The sequence below is a fragment of the Heterocephalus glaber genome, unplaced genomic scaffold (genome assembly GCF_053883595.1).
Source record: "Heterocephalus glaber isolate CG9 unplaced genomic scaffold, H.glaber_assembly_v1.0 deba00000331, whole genome shotgun sequence".
Classification (NCBI taxonomy): Eukaryota; Metazoa; Chordata; class Mammalia; order Rodentia; family Bathyergidae; genus Heterocephalus; species Heterocephalus glaber.
This window is the reverse complement of record NW_028258142.1, coordinates 21,582,020-21,601,246: the sequence shown is the minus strand read 5'-3', so window position 1 is coordinate 21,601,246 and position 19,227 is coordinate 21,582,020. Positions and strand designations below refer to the sequence as shown.

The 19,227-nt window shown below is 36.5% G+C and overlaps 1 pseudogene; it reads left to right on the top strand.

Moving 5' to 3' along the window:
- The first annotated feature begins 4,994 nt into the window (after positions 1-4,994).
- LOC101715649 (eukaryotic translation initiation factor 4B pseudogene) lies at positions 4,995-9,689 on the top strand (annotated as a pseudogene).
- The last annotated feature ends 9,538 nt before the right edge of the window (positions 9,690-19,227 follow it).

Sequence of the window (19,227 nt, the reverse complement as noted above, 5' to 3'; positions counted from 1 at the left end):
CTTTCTACTTTCTGAACATGTGTTATAATTATATATAATGTCAGAGGGAAAGAAATGGTGAGAATATTGTGAGATTCTATTTTTTGTAACTTATGTAAGGCTTTAAAATTAAATTTTTAAAGCAGACTCGACAAACTATATTGAAAAATGATGTAATTACTGAAAAAGATCTCCTGTCTTTTGTCAAAGCTTATTATTAATATTTTCTTTGTTTTATAGGCAATTGGAAATTTTTAAACTGGACACTAACCGTGTCTTAACTTAGAGCTTAGCTGTTACTGTGATGGCCGTACCAAAGGGTGTTTGTCAATTGGGAGACCTATTCCACTAAGACTTGCTAGGAGATTGTCATACTGATACAGTCCAGATATAATGAACATCTGGATGAGAACAGAAGATTCTAGAATGGAGAGATGACACAGGAAGATATTTGGAAAATAGAATTTGGAAGAGATGGAAACTATGGCTTTTCATCCCATCATTAATATTAAAAAATTAATTTCTATTTTAAATTAATTCTATGTTGGAACATACATGTCTGTAGTATAATGGTGGCTATCTTATATAAATCATCACAAACATCCTGCCACTCCCATTAAAACAAAAAGCAAACATCAATGAGAGCAAATGCAACTGATATTTCCAGAAATACTTGGAGATAGAGAATAGCATAAGTTTCAAATTATTTTAAACAGAAAAATAAACTCAAACTTTGAACACAGCAGTTACTGCTGCTGCTGGTGCTGCTACAAAGTGTGAAAGGAAACATAGGAACATACACTAAGAAAGCCAGCTTGGTAATAAATGCAAAGTATGGTAGCACATTTCTAGGGCTCTATAGTTTACAACACAAGCTACAGGAAAGGAGACTGAAAATAAGCAGAATGGGAAGTTAGAGCCTCAAAGAACTTTATTTTGGAGGGAGAGAATCAAATGTATAGAGGAGAGGTGCATTTTGGAGATGTAGTTATGAAGAAAACAAAGGAAATAAGGGAATATTTAAAAGTTTTCAGAACTAAATTATAACATGACATGCCAACCCCAACCCCAAATTTATGACCATTTATTAAAGAAATTAAACCTCATCAAACTTACCATGGAGAGTAATCTTGGACTTGGTATAGTTTTCTTCAAATGGCTAGAAAGAGGAAAAGACCATGAATTCCATTCAAAACTGTCAGAAGAAACCTGAAAATACCGATCAAATATTTCAGCTGATGAAAATTTTCCCAAAACCTTAGAAAGGAATAAAACTGCAACAAACCAATACAGACTGAAATATTCTCATATAAACATTTAAAGATAGCAAAATCATGTTAAATCTGGAATTTATAAACTGAAATTATAAAATAACCAAAATATGAGAGGAAATGAAAATTATGTGAGTAAAGAAAAGATTAATGATAAAGAATTGTATCAGAAATAATGATAGCATATGAAGTAATTATGTAATGCTAACTGTAGAATACATTTCAGTAACAATTAATAAAGGACATTAAACAAAAGGAGAAAAATACCAAGAGAATGAACATAACACAAAGAAGTAAAAAAGTGTTTGAAATCAAAGAAGACAAATAAGACCCAGTTTATTATAATTAGAGTTCCTGAAGATAAAGAAGATAGGACAATAAAACATAACTAATATTTAGAATCAGAATTCAAGAAAACTTTTTGAAATAAAGACTGAATGTTTTAAGTTTATTGCTCTGGTTACCTGGGAAGATTGACCCGAACAATCAATCAGGAAATATATTCTAACAAAAATGTAATTTTTTAAAAAGAAGGGTAATAATTAGGAATTTTGCAGATTTCTAAGGAAAAAAACCTTTAAAGCAAGGTAGTAATGGAGTAGAATTTTCAAAAAAAATTAAGGGAAAAAAGTGCCAACCAAGGATTATATTTCAAATAAATTACATATCTTCTCCCTACCAGGGAATTAAATTGTACTCTTAGTTTCCAAATCCTACCAAAATCCCAAACTATTATCAGATTTCTGTGTATTTTCTTTTATTTAATTTGTCTCAATATGCTTATGCCCACTATGTTGTAGACATATGCAACAGAGTATTACATGACAGCAGGCAATAAATTCATGATATATGCCCTATCATATAATTTATGTATAATTTATCTATATCTTGAATAATTAGTTATTTTGATAATATTATAGCTCTATAAAATTAGAACTATTTATAAAAAGTTTTCAACTTTGGAAATTTTAACCCTCTAAATTAAAATAGAACTATAAGCCAAAAAGTATTTAAAAAGCTTTTACAAAATACTATATCTTTCATAAGTGAAAAGATTTTTAAAGTAGATTTAAATATTCCTTATGCAATCTTTGTCAGATACATATTATTATTTGCACAAAAACAGACATAAACTCATTCTGAGTAGGTTTTGAAGATCTCTTCAGTATTATTTTGCTTACAGAGAGAAGGACTGAAAGTTTATAATACAACTGTAATGGCTACTTTCTCAGTTATGGTGGTCAGGGGAATAATGTAATTTGGTTCTTCATGGGATTAGAATTCTTTAAATTGTATTTTTTCAGCCATGCTGACTTACATAGTTCATAACTGACTGAGATAATATTCTTAGTCCCTGGTTTAAAGAATGTATTTTTTAAAAATAAAAAATTCCATAAAATTTACACTGTCTCTACACATTTTATAAGTATTAGCTCATTTAATGCTCATAGAAGCACTCTGTACTACCTATTATTTTCCCTTCATTTTAAGCCAAGAAAATTTAAACTCAAGGAATACAGCCAGTCAATGGTGGGAATAGGATTTGAATACAGGCATTCTGGTTACAAAATTTGTCTTCTTAAAATCAAATAAAAAGTAAACTTACAATTATTTTGTGTTTCTTCTCATCAATAGATTAGTATTAGTTTATGGCTTAAAACGTCTTACAAAAATTCCATGAATTTTTTTTACACATAGAATATAATAAACAATAGAAGTAAAATATAACACAAAATTCTAATACTCATATTAGATGACCTAATAAAATTCACAGGTGATAAAACAAAAATCTCTGATTCTGTGAGAAATAATTGTCAGTGGGAACAAAGTAGAAGTAGCTGTCTAGCATCAAAGTTGAAATTTTTTAAAAAATTAATTTTATTGGAACATTTTAGGTATACAATATAATGACATTCATCATTGGAAATTTGCACCTTTACATAGTCTCTCTTGGTTCTTATTTTTTTTCCATTCCCCTGCCCTCCCTTTAAATCCTTCCATCCTTCCCTATTGACAAAGACTTTATTTCCATTTTTTCATATTAATTCTATTCCCTTCTTTTCTTTCCACTTCCCCTCCCACTTCCCCTTCCCCTTTGCCCCCTTTCATCCTATTTCACATTATCTATTGTACATTTTGATCCATATTTACACTTTCAGTTTCTCACACCACAGAAACTATTTGGTATTTACACATGTGTGTCCTATTTATTTCACTTAAGAATATTGCCTCAATGTGTGTCCAATTAGCTATAAAAGTCTCTAGTTTCTCATTCTTTATGGCTGAGTAGTACTCCATTTTATAAAAAAAACACACATGTTCTTTACCCTGTCTCCAGTTGATGGGTAGCTGGGGTGTTTCCAAGTTTTAGCTATTACAAACTGTGCCTCTATGAGTTTCTTTTGAATTGTGTTTCTTGTATGTAGCATATTGTTCAATCTTGCTTCTTGCCCCATTTTGCCAGTCTATTTCTTTCGATTGGTGAATTGAGACCATTAATATTGATGGTTATAACTGATATGTATTAACTTATCATTGTTATGACTTTTTCTTTTTGTTGGATTCTCCCCCTTTGTGTTTAATTTCTTGTCATGCCTGATGTATTCATTCTGCTGGGCTTCCTGGGGTTGTGATCCTCATTGTCTTTTTCCTACATATTGTTTAACATTTTTTGGAATGCTGGTTTGGTATTCATGAAATTCCTAAGGAGCTCTTTTTCATGAAAGTATCTTATTTCTCCATCAATTTTTAAAGATAGTTTTCCAGGGCACATTAATCTTGGTTGGAGGCTGTTTTCCTTTAGGGCTTGAAATACCTCACTCCAAGCTCTTCTTTTCTTGAGGGTTTGCATTGAGAAGTCTGCTGTGATTCTGATGGGCTTTCCTTTGTATGTGATTTGTTTCTTTTCTCTTACTGCTTATAGAATTTTGTTCTTCTATTGGGTTCCTGGAATCTTAACTATTATATGACTAGGTGTAGATTTTTTTTGATCAAGCCTAGTTGGTGTGCAATATGCCTCAGTTATCTGTATGTCAAGTTCTTTTCCCCTGCTTAGGAAGTTTTCTGCCCTCACTTCTGTGAACAGTTTTTTTATGTCATCTTCACTCTCTCCTGTTTCTTCATTGACTCTGTTCAGTCTTATCTTATTCTTCTTTGCATGATCTAGCAGCTGCTGGATTGATTTCTCATGGTCCCTTACTATTTTAAAGAAATTTTTCTTTTCCTGGTCTCTATTTCCAATCTTATCTTCCATGTCTGAAATTCTGTCCTCACATTGGCTCATTTGCTGTGTAAACTTTCAATGGAGTTTTTAATCTGCTTGCATCTGTTTTATGGATTCCATTTGTTTCCTGTGTTGGAATTCCATCATGTTGCTCAGATCATCTATTTTTTTAATCTGTGTCCACTCTAGATTTATTGATTATGCCTAGCACTATGGGCACAATCTCTGCTGTTATCTGAGAAATTATTTCTGATTTCATTTTTTCCAGATCCTCTTTCATTGACAGTTCAAGGAGTCCAGGTGGTTGAGTATCAGATTGTTCCATGTTGTTTCCCTTTGATGTTGCCTTAGGTGAGATGGAAGTCTGCTTTTGAGGCTTGCTGATGTGTTTTCTCATTTCAACAGCCTGCTGTGCCTTTGTTGAGGCAACTTTTTGCTCACCCAGTTGTCTTCAATTCTCAGCAAGCCACTGAGAGGCCTTTTCTCTGCTGCTCACTAGTACACTAATTCCTTGGTTCAGAATGGTGGCCTTCTTGATTCCTAAGCTGACCTATTGTCTGGGTGAGCTTCTGGCTGGGGCCTGTGCACACTTGGGATGTTACCTAAGTGTGCCTCTGTCTAGGGCCCCTATGTACCTGTTGTCTGGGAGGGCCTTTTGCTAGGGCCTGTATAACCCAGTTTCTGTTGTGTGAGTAAGTTTCTGGCTAGGGTCTTTCACACTTACTGATGGTATTGGAGTGAATCTCTGGCTGTTGCTTGTGTGTCTGTGCAGCTCTTTTCCAGGTGGGCTCTTGGCTAGGGCCAGTGTTTCTGAGCCTCTGGGGTCAGGGCAGGGCCCTGGCTGGGATATGTTTGTGTGGTCCGGTCCACACTGCTGGTCCCCCAACTAAGGTGGTCTGGTGTGCCTTTATTGTAGAGATTTTCTTCACTTTTGCAGTGGACTTTAATTTTCATCAAGGAGCCTGAGAGAGGCCCTCTTTCTGTTGTTCACCTGTGCTCTATCTTCTGGAGCTCAGAACAATGTTTTTCATGATCCTTGCAACTCTGCAGTGTGGATACAGGTAATGGCTCAGCACAGGCATGGGGTGGGGGTGTGTGCTGCTGGCTCCCATGTGGCTCACTTCCTTGGTTCTGGGGGTGGCTCTGCTCCTCGTGGCTCAGGGACAGTGGTATGGCCACCCAAGAGGCTCCCAAATTTGAAATTTGAAGGAACAGATACCAGGTCAAAGAATTATAATTCAATGTATTTCTGATAATATTGACACAGATGTTAAAATAATTGAGTTAATTGTGGCAAACACTAACCACAGACAGAGAGAAATTTGGGATGTAGATACAGAATCTTGAGGTTCTACAAATTAGTGTGAGATGGATTCAGCTGGGGCCTGAAATCTAAATAATCCAGAGAAGTAAAGAACTCAAAGTTAGTCTGAGGCATGAATTTGAGTTTATTCCTTCTCTTATTTAAGTCTTATTACTCAAAGGAAATGTTTATTTATAAGAATCGGCAACTGGTAAGTCAATATTTTAAATAAATATGTATCAACTGTTAGAATTTGGTAGTTGTTTATTTTTTTCCCCCTGGTACACTGATACACATTTATTCTTTTCCAACAAACTAAATGGATTTATAGATCTTGGACAAAATTTAGCCTCTTACATTTACCTGTCAAGCTAAATGAAGTAAAATGTGGAAAAAATCTTTTAAAGGAATCTTTGAAATTTTTATAGTTTATGTTGTTTCTGAAGTATGTACAAAATTTTATAAATATTTTCATATGTATCCTCATGAAGTCCATTTCATTTCATACAAGGCAAGCACATATTGATAGTGAAATGACCACTAACTGAACGTAGCATCAGGAGGACTTGTTTTACATCTTGGTTCTGGAAACCAATAACTCTGTGACCTTAGGAAATTAACATAAATGTTAACATAAAATGCTGACCTTTAATTTCATCATTTTAAAATAAAATTAATAATAGTATCTTGCCTACTTTATCCTGGTATTGATTTTCCTCCTTTAATATATGCTTTTGTGGGTATAAATCTCTCTGTAAACCTTCTATTTTTATTTCATATTTCATTTTTTATAATTTTTATTAAGCTTTCTTTTACCTTAAGGTTAGTTGCTAAAGTTCTTATTGCCAAATATATAGGAATTTATTATTAACTTTTTTTGCTATTAACTTTTAGTTTTATTTACTATAAATTTTTCCCACCCCTTCTAATCACTGTTATTACAACACTGGTGAGTATTTCTGATTCAAGGAAATTACCAGTTAGTGATCTGAGATGTTTAAAATGAATATAATATGAAAGTTAGTTATAAAACTATTTATAATTTTTTTATTAATATTTATATTAATAGAAGATTCTTAGAGAAAATAGTGGTGAATACCCTTAGTTGAATTAAAAAAAAATCCATTATTAACATGAGGACAAACGTCTAATGTGATTGAGTAGCATATATGTAGAAGAGAAAACAAAACAGATATTGAGTACATTGCGGGCTATGTCAGGGACAGCAACATAACAATAAGCAAAAGATTAAAACAAAGAGCCAGCACATGGCAGTTTTAAGAGTTATAAATCATAATCTTAAGTCAGTTGAAATTGCTCTTGGGAAAAGTTTGATTGCTATAGAAAGTAATTATAGCATTGCTTCATCTTCCCTTATGAAATACCTTGGAGGATGGAGCCCAACCAAATTATGTGATTATTATTATTATTATTATTTTTTGTGTCAGGGATTGAACTCAGGACCTTGTGCTTGGGAGGCAGGCACAGTTCCACTGATGTAAATCTCTGGCCCATGATTGGGTTTTTATAAAGCACATTTCAAGATAAAATTTAAATCGGATCAATTTTACTTTGTTTTAGCCTTCTTAGACAAATTTTTGTTCTGATAACCAGTGTGCAATCAACCAATAAGAATGCAAATGTGGGGGCCGGGGATTTAGCTCAGTGGTTTCGCCGCCTGCTGTGCAGGCTCAAGGACCCGAGTTCGATCCCCGGTACCCCTCCCCCCCAAAAAAGAATGCAAATGTGTATGCAGTTATTTCAGCAATTATCAGAACCCCTCATTCTTTTGATGTTGTGGTAAGATAATGTACTTTACATATTATACAGCAAAACTTTATGTATTTACATAAGGATTCAATATTTGTGTCTGTTTATTAAATAATTGATTTCTAGAATATATCCTCATTTAATGGATATTTACATATTTGTGGAAGAGGAAAAGTATAACAGATACATTTGTTGATAAAAGCTAAAGTAGTGTACTGTAAATAATTGATTTCTAGAATATATCTTTGTTTAATAGATACACATTTGTGGAAGAGGGAAAGTATAAAAGATATACTTTTTGATAAGAGCTAAAGTAGCCTTTTGCATTCTCGCTCCCTCTCCCAACATAGCAGCCTCAGCATAAAAGAAGAATAAGAAGGGGAAGACTATCTCCCTAACAGACTTTCTGGCTGAGGATGGAGGGACTGGTGGAGAGACCACCTATGTCCCCAAACCAGTCAGCTGGGCTGATGACACATGACCTGGAAGGAGATGTTTCAACCACTTGGCACAGTAATGACGACGATGTGTACAGGGCACCTCCAGTTGACCAATCCTTCCCACTGCTCCATGGGCTGCTCGGGAACCCAATGTCAACCGGAGCCGTCTACCCAAATCTCCACCCTACACTGCTTTCCTAGGAAACCTGCCCTATGATGTAACGGAAGACTCTATTAAGGAATTCTTTAGAGGATTAAATATCAGTGCAGTGCGTTTCCCACGTGAACCTAGCAATCCAGAGAGGTTGAAAGGTTTTGGTTATGCTGAGTTTGAGGACCTGGATTCCCTGCTCAGTGCCCTCAGTCTCAATGAAGAGTCTCTAGGTAACAGGAGAATTCGAATGGATGTTGCTGATCAAGCACAGGATAAAGACAGAGATGATCATTCTTTTGGGTGAGATAGAAATCGAGATTCTGACAAAACAAACACAGACTGGAGGGCCCGTCCTGCCACAGACAGCTTTGATGACTACTCGCCTAGAAGAGGTGATGACAGCTTTGGAGACAAGTATCGAGATCGTTATGATTCAGATCGATATCGGGATGAGTATCAGGATGGCCCATGCCAGGATATGGCTAGATATGGGGGCCGGGATTGCTATGATGACCGAGGCAGCAGAGACTATGATAGAGGCTACGATTCCAGAATAGGCATTGGCAGAAGAGCCTTTGGTAGTGGGTACCATAGAGATGATGACTACAGAGGAGAAGGAGACTGCTATGAAGACCGCTATGACAGATGGGACGATCGGCCCTGGGGCTCCAGAGATGATTACAGGCATGATGACAGAGGTCCCCCCACAAAGACCCAAACTGAACCTAAAGCCTTGGAGTACTCCTAAGGAAGATGATTCCTCTGCTAGCACCTCCCAGTCCAGTTGATCAGCTTCTATCTTTGGAGGGGCAAAGCCTGTTGACACAGCAGCTAGAGAAAGAGAAGTGGGGGAATGGCTACAGAAGGAGCAGGAGAAATTGCAGCATCAGCTGGATGAGCCAAAACTAGAACGACAGCCTCGGGAGAGACACCCAAGCTGGCGAAGTGAAGAAACTCAGGAATGGGAAAGGTCAAGGACAGGAAGTGAATCATCACAGACTGGGACCTCAGCCCCTTCTGGCAGAAGTAAGTCAGACCAGGATGCCCAAAGGAGAGAGAGTGAGAAGTCTCTAGAAAATGAAACACTCAATAAGGAGGAAGACTGTCACTCTCCAACTTCTAAGCCTCCCAAACCTGATCAGCCTCTAAAGGTAATGCCAGCCCCTCCACCAAAGGAGAATGTGTGGGTGAAGTGAAATTCTAACCCTCCTGCTTGATCTCAGAGCTCAGGCACAGAGTAGCAATCCCCTACAAGTGGTGGGGGAAAAGTAGTTCCAGCTCAGCCTTCTGAGGAAGGACTGGCAAGGATAGATGAAAATAAAATAGATGGGATGAGTGTCCAAAAAGGCCAAACTGGGAACTCCAGCTGTGGTCCAGGAGATGGAGGGAACAAAGACCATTGGAAGGAGCCAGATAGGAAAGATGGCAAAAAGGATCAAGACTCTAGAGCTGCACCTGAGCCAAAGAAACCTGAGGAAAATCCATCCTCCAAGTTCAGTTCTGGAAGCAAGTATGCTGCTCTCTTCGTGGATGGTGAAGATGAAAATGAAGGAGAAGACTACGCCGAGTAGACCTCGACATCCTGTGCTTTCTCCTAGTCTTTCTCCACCCTGGGAACATTTGAGAGCAAATCAAACCTCTATCCAGACAAGGCAAAAAAACCCTCACCATCTCCTGGAGACCTTTCTTAACTTTCTTTTTAAAAAATGAAATTCTTTTGCATGCTGCTGCAGCCTTTAAAGTATTGAAGTCACCAGAGAATCGCCAGTATAGCCAGAGAGACAGAGACTACAGCTTTTTAATGGGAAAGTTGTGGTGTGTTCTTAGCATATCATGCAGTTGCCTGTGTGATTCGTGCCTAGGGGCCTCCATTTAGCAGAAATGGGAATGACAGTGATACGATGTCTGGAGTGGTTGGGCAGTAGGGGAGGGATAAGGAACAGTGAGATTTCTACCTTTTCATTCTTATCCTATTGTGGCATATATGAATTCTCAAGCATTATCTGAATAAATTTTCTATCCTTGGAAAGGTAGATTTAGTTTCTCAAACTGTTTATCTCTGGGAGGCTGCCAGCCCCGCCTCTTATTTTAATTCTGTTCATTGGGGCCAGCCTAGGGGAAATTTCTGTATTTTTTTACCCCCAGGGGGGTAGCTGGGAGTGTGTCTACAGGCCACTAAAGAATAGGACTGGTTGGGACTAAAATAATGGGGAAATCATGCTTGGAAAGGAAGCATTTGGGAGGTGATGGATTATTTTGCACCAGGTATAGGAGGAAATGATAAGACCTCTAGTAAACACGTGAATGGTTATTTCCTCGAGCAGGAAGCACTTAGAGGTCATGGGAATTCCAAGTCTTGTGTCCTGGATTTGCCCTTTCTCTTATCCTTTCTGAAAGTTGAAATATATTCACATTTTTTTAAACCTTGAAGCTTTAACAAATTCAGACTCTTAGGGCAGGGTGTTGTGGCACACACCTGTAACCCCAGCACTGGGGAGGCAGAAGCAAGAGGATCTCCATGAGTTTGAGGCCAGCCTGGACTACATAGCAAATTTTGAGGCCAGTTTGGACTACATAGTGAGACCCTGTCTCAAAAAACCAAAAAATAATAATAATGCCAGTCTTAGCCGTCTCTCATGTTCTTCATGCTACTCTCACCTCCCAAAGACTAGTCTCTAGATAAGTCACAGATGTGACCTCTTGGGCATTTTATATGTCAGCCACTGGATGCTGTGACATGATGAATCAATGCTTTTCTTAAACAAATCAGCTCTTTGAGGTCTTGATTCTCATTCCTCCTCTCCATCCATGCCTGCTTCTGCTGCTCTGACCCCTTCTTTTGATCAGAAAACTCTTAGGCTGATCTTTGGTGATGGATTAGGGACAGTTACATTGGAAGCTTTTGTTATGAACTTGACTGTGGGGTATGGAGTTTTTTGTTTTTGCTTTTTACAAATTTCCAGTGAAATCCCACACCACATTGGGTTTATAATGTGGCCTAGACCAATGTGGTTTTTTGCTTGGGGGAGGAAGTATGATTTTTAGCTTCCCTTGAAAGAAAAAATGATGAAAGATCTATTTAACAAGGCCCTGGTTTCTCTTGCAACACAATAGCTTCACTTTTATATGCACCTTTGTCTCGGGGGTCAGCCTGGTAGATGGGATCGGTTCCCACTGTAGGCAGCACTGGTGCCTAGTTTGCCCTCGTGTCTGCTCTCCTTCCAAATAGTTGCATCAAAAAAGCTATTTTGTCCCACTCCCCTTCCTTGCCCCAACAAAACAGAAACAGGGATTGGTTTATGTCCCACTCCTGAATACATGTAAAATTTGTACAAAAAATATCTTCTACGAAAATGGTTTGTAATCTGTAGACTTAACTACCTGGGAGATGTCTTGAGATGTAAAATCCCATCCTTTGGGTTGTGGGGTTTTTTGTTTTGTTTTCTCCAAATAAATCTGATGTTTAAAATTCAAAAAAAAAAAAAGGAATAAAGTAGTGTATTAGAATCTTTTTTTTATTAATGAAAGGGCTGTTCAGTGTGGGAGTTCAAATGTTTGTTCAATGAGTAAAAAAATAATTGCTTGGCATTAGGATTAGAGTTGAAGTTTATAGTTTAGTGATTTTTATATCAACAACCTTAAATAATTTTTTAACATTTAAACAATCCACATGTTTTTTAAATCTTTATCATTTAAAGCAAGTTATTTACATATTAATCAACAGCAAGTTCTACAAACTGAATAAATAGTAAAACCCATATTTAAGCATATATTTTACTTTAGCTTTGATATGAGATAGATTCTCTATCCTCCCTCTTTCTCTCCCTCCCTCCTTTCCTTCTTTCCTTCCTGCTTTCATTCTTTCTTTTACTGTCCAAGATTAGATCACTCAAGTACTCTTTAAAATTTCCTGCTATAAATAGCACTCTGGAGAGGAACTGAGGATTCCTAATATATTCATGGAACTTGGCTGCCATAAGTCAGAATCTGTAATCAAGACTCAGTAACAAACCAAAGATCTTTTTTCTGGTCAGTAATTAACCATAAATGTAAGGCAGCTTGAATCTTCTATGTGTTTTGTTAAATTTTTTTTTAGTCAAAATAGCCTTTTATGAGACTTTTTTAATCTCTTCTACCTTTTTCGTTCTTTCTTTTCCTTTTTAAAAATTTTATTTTATTGGTATATTTTAGGTATACAATATAATGACATTCATCTTGAAAATCTGCATGTTTACATAATCTCTTTTGGTTATTTTTGCCCCATTCCCCTGCCCTCCCTTCAACCCCTCCATCCCTCTCTATTTACAAAGATTTTGTTTTCATTTTTTCATTTTCTCATATTAATTCCATTCCCCTTTTTCCTTTCCTCTGCCACTCCCACTTCCCCTTTCCCTTTGCCCATTTTCTTCCTATTTCACATTATTATACCTTTTAGTCCTTATTTATATTTTCAGTTTCTCACACTTACAGAAACTGTATTTACATTTGTGTCCTATTTATTTCACTTGAGTATTGCCTCAATGTGCATCCATTTAGCAATAAATATCTCTAATTTCTCATTTTTTATGGCTGAGTAGTACTCCACTTTATTAAAAAAGAGCACATTTTCGTTATCCAGTCTACAGTTGATGGGCATTTGGGCTGTTTCCAAGATATAGCTATTACAAACTGTGCTGCTGTGAACATGGGTGCACATATATCAGTGTGGTATGATTCTTTTAATTCTTTGGGGAAGATACCCAGCAGAGGAATAGCTAGGTCAAATGGGACTTCCAGTCCTAGTTCTTTGAGGTATCCCCATACTGATTTCCATAGTGGTTGCACCAGTCTACACTCCCACCAGCAGTGGAGCAGGGTTCCTCTTTCCCCACAGCCCCACCAGCATTTGATATTGGTTGATTTCATGATAGCAGCCATTCTTTCTGGGGTGAGGTAGAATCTCAGCCTTGTTTTTATTTGCATCTCTCCAGTGATCAGTGATGTTGAGCATTCTTCATATCTTTATTTGCCATTTCTATTTCTTTGTCTGAGAAATGTTTATTTCAGATGCCCATTTTTGGATTGGGTCTTTAAATTTGAGAGGTTTGATTTTTTAAGTTCTTTATAGATTCGAGATGGTAGATATTTTTCTGAGGGACAGCTGATGAAATTTTTTCCCCACATTGTGGATTATCTCTTCACACTGCTGGTAGTTTGTCTTTCTGTGCAGAAGCTTTTTAGTAAGAAGAGATCACACATGTTGATTGTTTGTGTTAGTTCATGGGCAACTGAGGTTTTGTTCATAAAATCTTTTCCTACACCAATATCTTCAAGAGTTCTATCTAATCTGTGTTCCAGCTGGTTCAGGGTTTCTATTTTAATATTTAGATCTTTAATCCATTTTGATTTCAGTTTAGTGCATGGTGAGAGATATAGGTCTAGTTTTAATCTTTGGCAAGTTGAAACCCAATTTTTCCAGCACCATTTTTAAAGAGACTATCTTTCCTCCAGTGAGGATGTTTGGCTCATTTGATGAAGATGAGGTGGCTGAGTATGTCTGGAGTTGTTTCTGCATCTTCTAATCTGTTCCACTGGTCCTCAGGTCTGTTTCTTCACTGGTACCATGGTGTTCTTATCACACTAGCTTTGTAGTATAGTTTCAAGTTGGGGATTGTGATACCCCCTACCTTGTCTTTATCACCTAGAATTGCTTTTGCTATTCTAGGTCTCTTCTTGTTCCAAATGAATTTTTTGATTGTTTTCTCAACATCAATGAAGTATGCTGCTGGGATTTCTTTCTTTCTTTCTTTTTTTTTTTTGGTACCAGCGATCGAACTCAGGGCCTTGCACTTGTGAGGCAGGCGATGGAACCACTGAGCTAAATCCCTGGCCCTGCTGCTGAGATTTCAATTGGAATTGCACTGAATCTATATAGGAGTTTTGGAAGTATGGCCATTATCATTATGTTAATTCTTTATACCCAGGAGCAAGGGATGTCTTTCCATTTTCTGATATCATCTTCAATCTCTCTTTTCACAGTGTTATAGTTTTCAAAGAAGAGGTCTTTGATTTCTTTAGCTGGGTTGATTCTTAGGTATTTCAGTTTTTTGGATGCTATTGTGAAAGGAATTGTTTTCCCTATTTCTCTCTCAGTGAGTCTATTGTTTGTGTAGAGGAAAGCTATTGATTTTTGTGTGTTGACCTTGTATCCAGCTACTCTACTGAATTTGGTTATTAAGTCTAGAAGACTTTTGGTGGAGTTCTTGGGGTCTTCTCTATAGAGTACCATATCATCTGCAAATAATGACAATTTGACTTCTTCGTTTCCTATCTTTATTTCTTTTATTACTTTCACTTTTCTAATTGCTGTGGCTATTGTTTCCAGAAGTAAATTGAATAGGAATAGTGATAGTGGACATCCTTGTCTTGTTCCTGATTTTAGTGTGAAGAATTTCAGTTTTTGACCATTTAGTATGATATTGGCTGTTGGTTTTTTCTTAGATGGCTTTTGTTAGGTTGAGGTAGAGACCATCTATTCCAATTTTTTGTAGCAGTTTTATCATAAATGTATGTTGGATTTTGTCAAATGCTTTTTCTGCATCTATTGAGATGATCATGTGAATTTTACCCTTGGCTCCATTGATATAGTGTATTACATTGTTTGATTTGCATATGTTGAACTATCTTTGCATCCCTGGGATGAATCCCACTTGGTCAGGGTGTATGATCTTCTTGATGATCTTCTGCATCCTAATTGCCAGTATCTTATTGAGGATTTTTGCATCTATGTTCATTAGTGAGATTGGCCTATAGTTCTCTTTTTTAGTTTGGTCTTTCTCTGCTTTTGTGATCAAGGTTATGCTGGCTTCTAGGCATGAATTTGGGAGTATTGCTTCCCTTTAAATTTCATTGAAGAGTTTAAAGAGTCATGGCCATAGTTCCTCTGTAAATGTATTGTAGAATTTAGCATTGAAGCCATCAGGATCAGGACTTTTCTTAGTTGGTATATTTTTAATTACATTTTCAATTTCCTTGATTGATATTTGGTTGTTTAGAATTTTTAGATCTTCATTCAACTTTGGCAATTCATACATATCTAGGAATCTGTCCATTGCTTCTGTGTTTTCCATCTTATTGGTCTATGGGTTCTTGAAGTAGGTATTGATGATCTCCTGCATTTCTGCTGGGTCCATTGTAATTTCACCCTTTTCACTTGTAATTGAATGGATTTGGGCCTTTTCTTTCCTATTTCTGATAAGGTTGGCTAAGAGCTTGTCAATTTTGTTTATTCTTTTGAAGAACCAACTCTTGGCTTCATTGACTTTTTGTATCATTCTCTTAGTCTCCATTACATTGTTTTCTGCTCTGATTTTTATAATTTCCTCCCTTGTATGAGCTTTGGGTTTGTCCTGCTCTTCTTTTTCTAGAAGCTTGAGGTTTAGCATCAGGTTGTTTAATTGGGCTTGCTCTGTTTTCCTAATATGGGTATTCACTGCTATAAATTTCCCTCATAAGACTGCTTTCATTGTGTCCCATAGATTCTGATGTGTTGTAATGTCATTGTCATTTAATTGAAGAAACTGTCTGATTTCTTCTTAGTTTTCTCTGTGACCCCTTGGTAATTCAGAAGTGTGTTGTTCAATTTCCATGTGTTTATGAAATTCTTGCGGTTTCTTTTGCTATTGATTTCCAATTTCATTGCACTCTGGTCTGATAATATACAGGGCAGAACTTCCATTCCTTTGCACTTATCTAAATATGTTCTATGAGCAAGTATGTGGTTTATTTTGTAGAACCACCCTTGTGCACCTGAAAAGAATGTGTATTCTGACTTTTTGTGTGGAACACTGTAAAAATTTGTTAAATTCATTTGTTCAAGAGTTTGATTGAGTTCTAGTATTTCATTGCTTGTTTTTTGTCTAGTTGATCTATATGCTTGTGACAGTGGGATATTGAACTCCCCCACTCCTAATGTATTAGTTCTTATATGATTTTTCATGTCCATTAGTATTTGTTTTATATAGTTGGGTGCACTAGTGTTTGGTGCATATATATTAATGATTGTCATCTCTTCCTGTTGGATTATTCCCTTCAGTAGAATGTAGTGTCCTTCAACTCTCTTAGTCAGTGTTGCTTTGAAATCTACTTGATCTGCAAAAAGGATAGCTACTCTTGCTTTTTTTCAGGTTCCCGTCGCATGGAGTATTGTGTTCCACCCTTTAACTTTCAGTCTATGAGTTTCTTTTTGAATTAAGTGTGTTTCTTGTATGCAGCATATTGTTGGGTTTTGCTTCTTGACCCCTTCTGCCAGTCTATTTGTTTTGATTGGTGAGTTGAGACCATTAACATTGATGGTTATAACTGATATGTATTGACTTACATTGTCATGACTTTTTTTTGTTGTTGGATTCTCCCCCTTTGATGTTAATTTCTTGTTGTGCTTGGTGGATTCATTTTGTTGGGCTTCCTGGGGTTATGATAATCATTGTCTTTTCTTAGGATTTTTTCTAAAATATTTTGGAGTGCCAGTTTCATATTCATGAAGTTGCTAAGGTGCTCTTTGTCATGAAAGTATGTTATTTCACCATCAATTTTGAAAGATATTTTTGCAGGGTACATCAATCTGGTTGGAGGCTGTTTTCCTTTAGGGCTTTTAATACATCACTCAAAGCTCTTCTTGCCTTGAGGGTTTGTGGTGAGAAGTCTGCTGTGATTCTGATGGGCTTTCCTTTGTATGTGATTTGTTTCTTTTCTCTCACTGCTTGTAGAATTTTGTTCTTCGGTTGCGTTTCTGGAATCTTAGCAATTAAATGCCAATGTGTACTTTTTTAATGAAGGCTAGTTGGGGTCCTGTATGCCTCACTTATGTGTACATCAAGTTCTTTTCCCCTGCTTGGGAATTTTTCTGCTGTCACTTCTGTCAACAGTTTTTTCTGTCATCTGTACTCTCTCCTGTTTCTTCATTGACTGTAAGCAGTCTTATTTTATTCTTCTTTGCACCATCCAGCAGCTGCTGGATTGATTTCTTGTAGTTCCTTACTATTTTAAAGCAATTTTTCTTTTCCTGGTCACTAATTGCAATCTTATCTTCTGTATCTGAAATTCTGTCCTCACATTGGCTCCTTATGCTGCCTAGACTTTCACTGGAGTTTTTAATTTTCTGAAAATCTGTTTGCATCTGTTTTTTGGATTCCATTTGTTTCCTATGTTGGGATTCCATTATGTTCTTCAGTTCCTCTATTTTTTTAATCTGTGTCCTCTCTAGATTTATTAATCATGTCTTGCACTGTGGGAGCAATCTCTGCTGTTATGTGAGAAATTATTTCTGATTTCATTTTTTCCATATTCTTTTTTTTCGGTAGTCCAGGGAGTCCATGTGGTTAAGTATCAGAGTGTTCCTTCTTGTTTCGCTTTGGTGTTGCTGTAGGTAATCTGGAAGTCTGGTTCTGAGGCTTCTTTATATGTCTTCTCATTTTGATGGTTGGAGGGTGGTTGCTGCTGGTGCCTGAGCGGCTTTTCTCTGTGCTGGGAGTGGTGGTAGATTGGCCCAGAAGCCTCTTATTCTGCACTGTGAGCTGTGACACGTTGACCCAGAAGACTCCTCTGTGCTGTGAGTGGTGGTAGGTTCTGTTTTGTTAAATTTTGAGGCATAAAGAGTGATCCAAATTGATGTCCCCTCATTCCTACATGAACTGTTGCTGTCTGTCTTTATTCCTCACCTCCCTTCTTTCCTACCTTCTTCTCTCAAATTTATCCCCCTACCTCATAAATCTTGCTCCTTCCAAGTCCTCTCTCAGTCTCTCAGTCTCTCTTTCTCTCTCTCTTCCTTTCCTTCCCCTATCTCTAGTGAGGGAGAGTAGGTAGAGATTGGTATGAAAAGATTAAGTAAGTGTGCTTCTGAAATTGAAATGCTTTGCTGTCTATAAGACTGCTCTGGAGTTAACTATAAATAATTCCCTTTGTAATATATTTAAGTAATTTTTCAGACCCCCCCCCCAATTGCGGGAGTCTCAGTGATAGCTAATTTTTCATGTACTTTGTGACAGGAATACACATCATTCTTTATTTCCAGGTGTATCTCTCTCCTTTTTCCCTCCTTCCATCCCTCTCTCTTTGCCTTTCACACTGCTTTCCCTACATAGAGGGCAGTATAATGAATTTTCTGTCAAGGATATCATGTAGACTAAATGTTTAAGTATCTACGGTGTAAGAATTCACATTTTTCTCTTTCTTTGTCCAATGTTTGGTACATTCACACTCATTTTTAAAATTCTGTGAGGATTAGACTCCTTATAGACATTTTTCTATAGTAGAAAAATGATATAAAATAGTTTTTTTACTAAAATAAATGAAAGTATACCTTGCAACCTGTTTTGTTATTTTTTAGAAAAATCATGTATGAATGACTAAAGAAGTGAATATTCTGTGCTGTGTGTAAACCTTGCCACCTTCAAGTCTGACTTGATTGATGATTTATTTGCAGATATAGTTTTCTAAAACCAGAAAATATTCTTAGATGTTTCAAGAATTATTTCACTTACAATTTTTCACCATATCATTTCTGTAAATAAGTGACTCTACCATAATAAGCTGAATGAAAGCCTGATACATTTGTGACTACTGGCAGAAACAAGTTGTTAGTTTGAATTTGGATACATAAAGATGGGACAATCAAAATCACTGTTTTTTGTATTGCTATTTAGCTTTATAAGTTAAACTTTGTCAAAAATTTCTATAATTCTGAATTTATTATCATTCTAACTTCTCTGTGGTGTGACTGATTAGTTTTATCCCCATCATCAGGAAATAGTTATATCTTGTACCCTTCAAGACCAAACTCCAAGAATATTTACACAGTAAAATGAATGATACCATTGAGATTAATGATAATCTCTTGTTTTTTCAGACACTGAGATATGTAGAGGTTTCCATATACTTCTTTAGAATAAGTAAGCTTCTATCAGAATATGACTTTAGAAACTGAATAGGATAGTGTTGATTTCTTCAAGTCATCTTGAAGCGTACAGGGCTAAGAATTTCATATCTCCATTCTTTGGTGACTCAAAAGAAGAGTAAATACTTTTGTAAAATAAATGTAACATGCCACA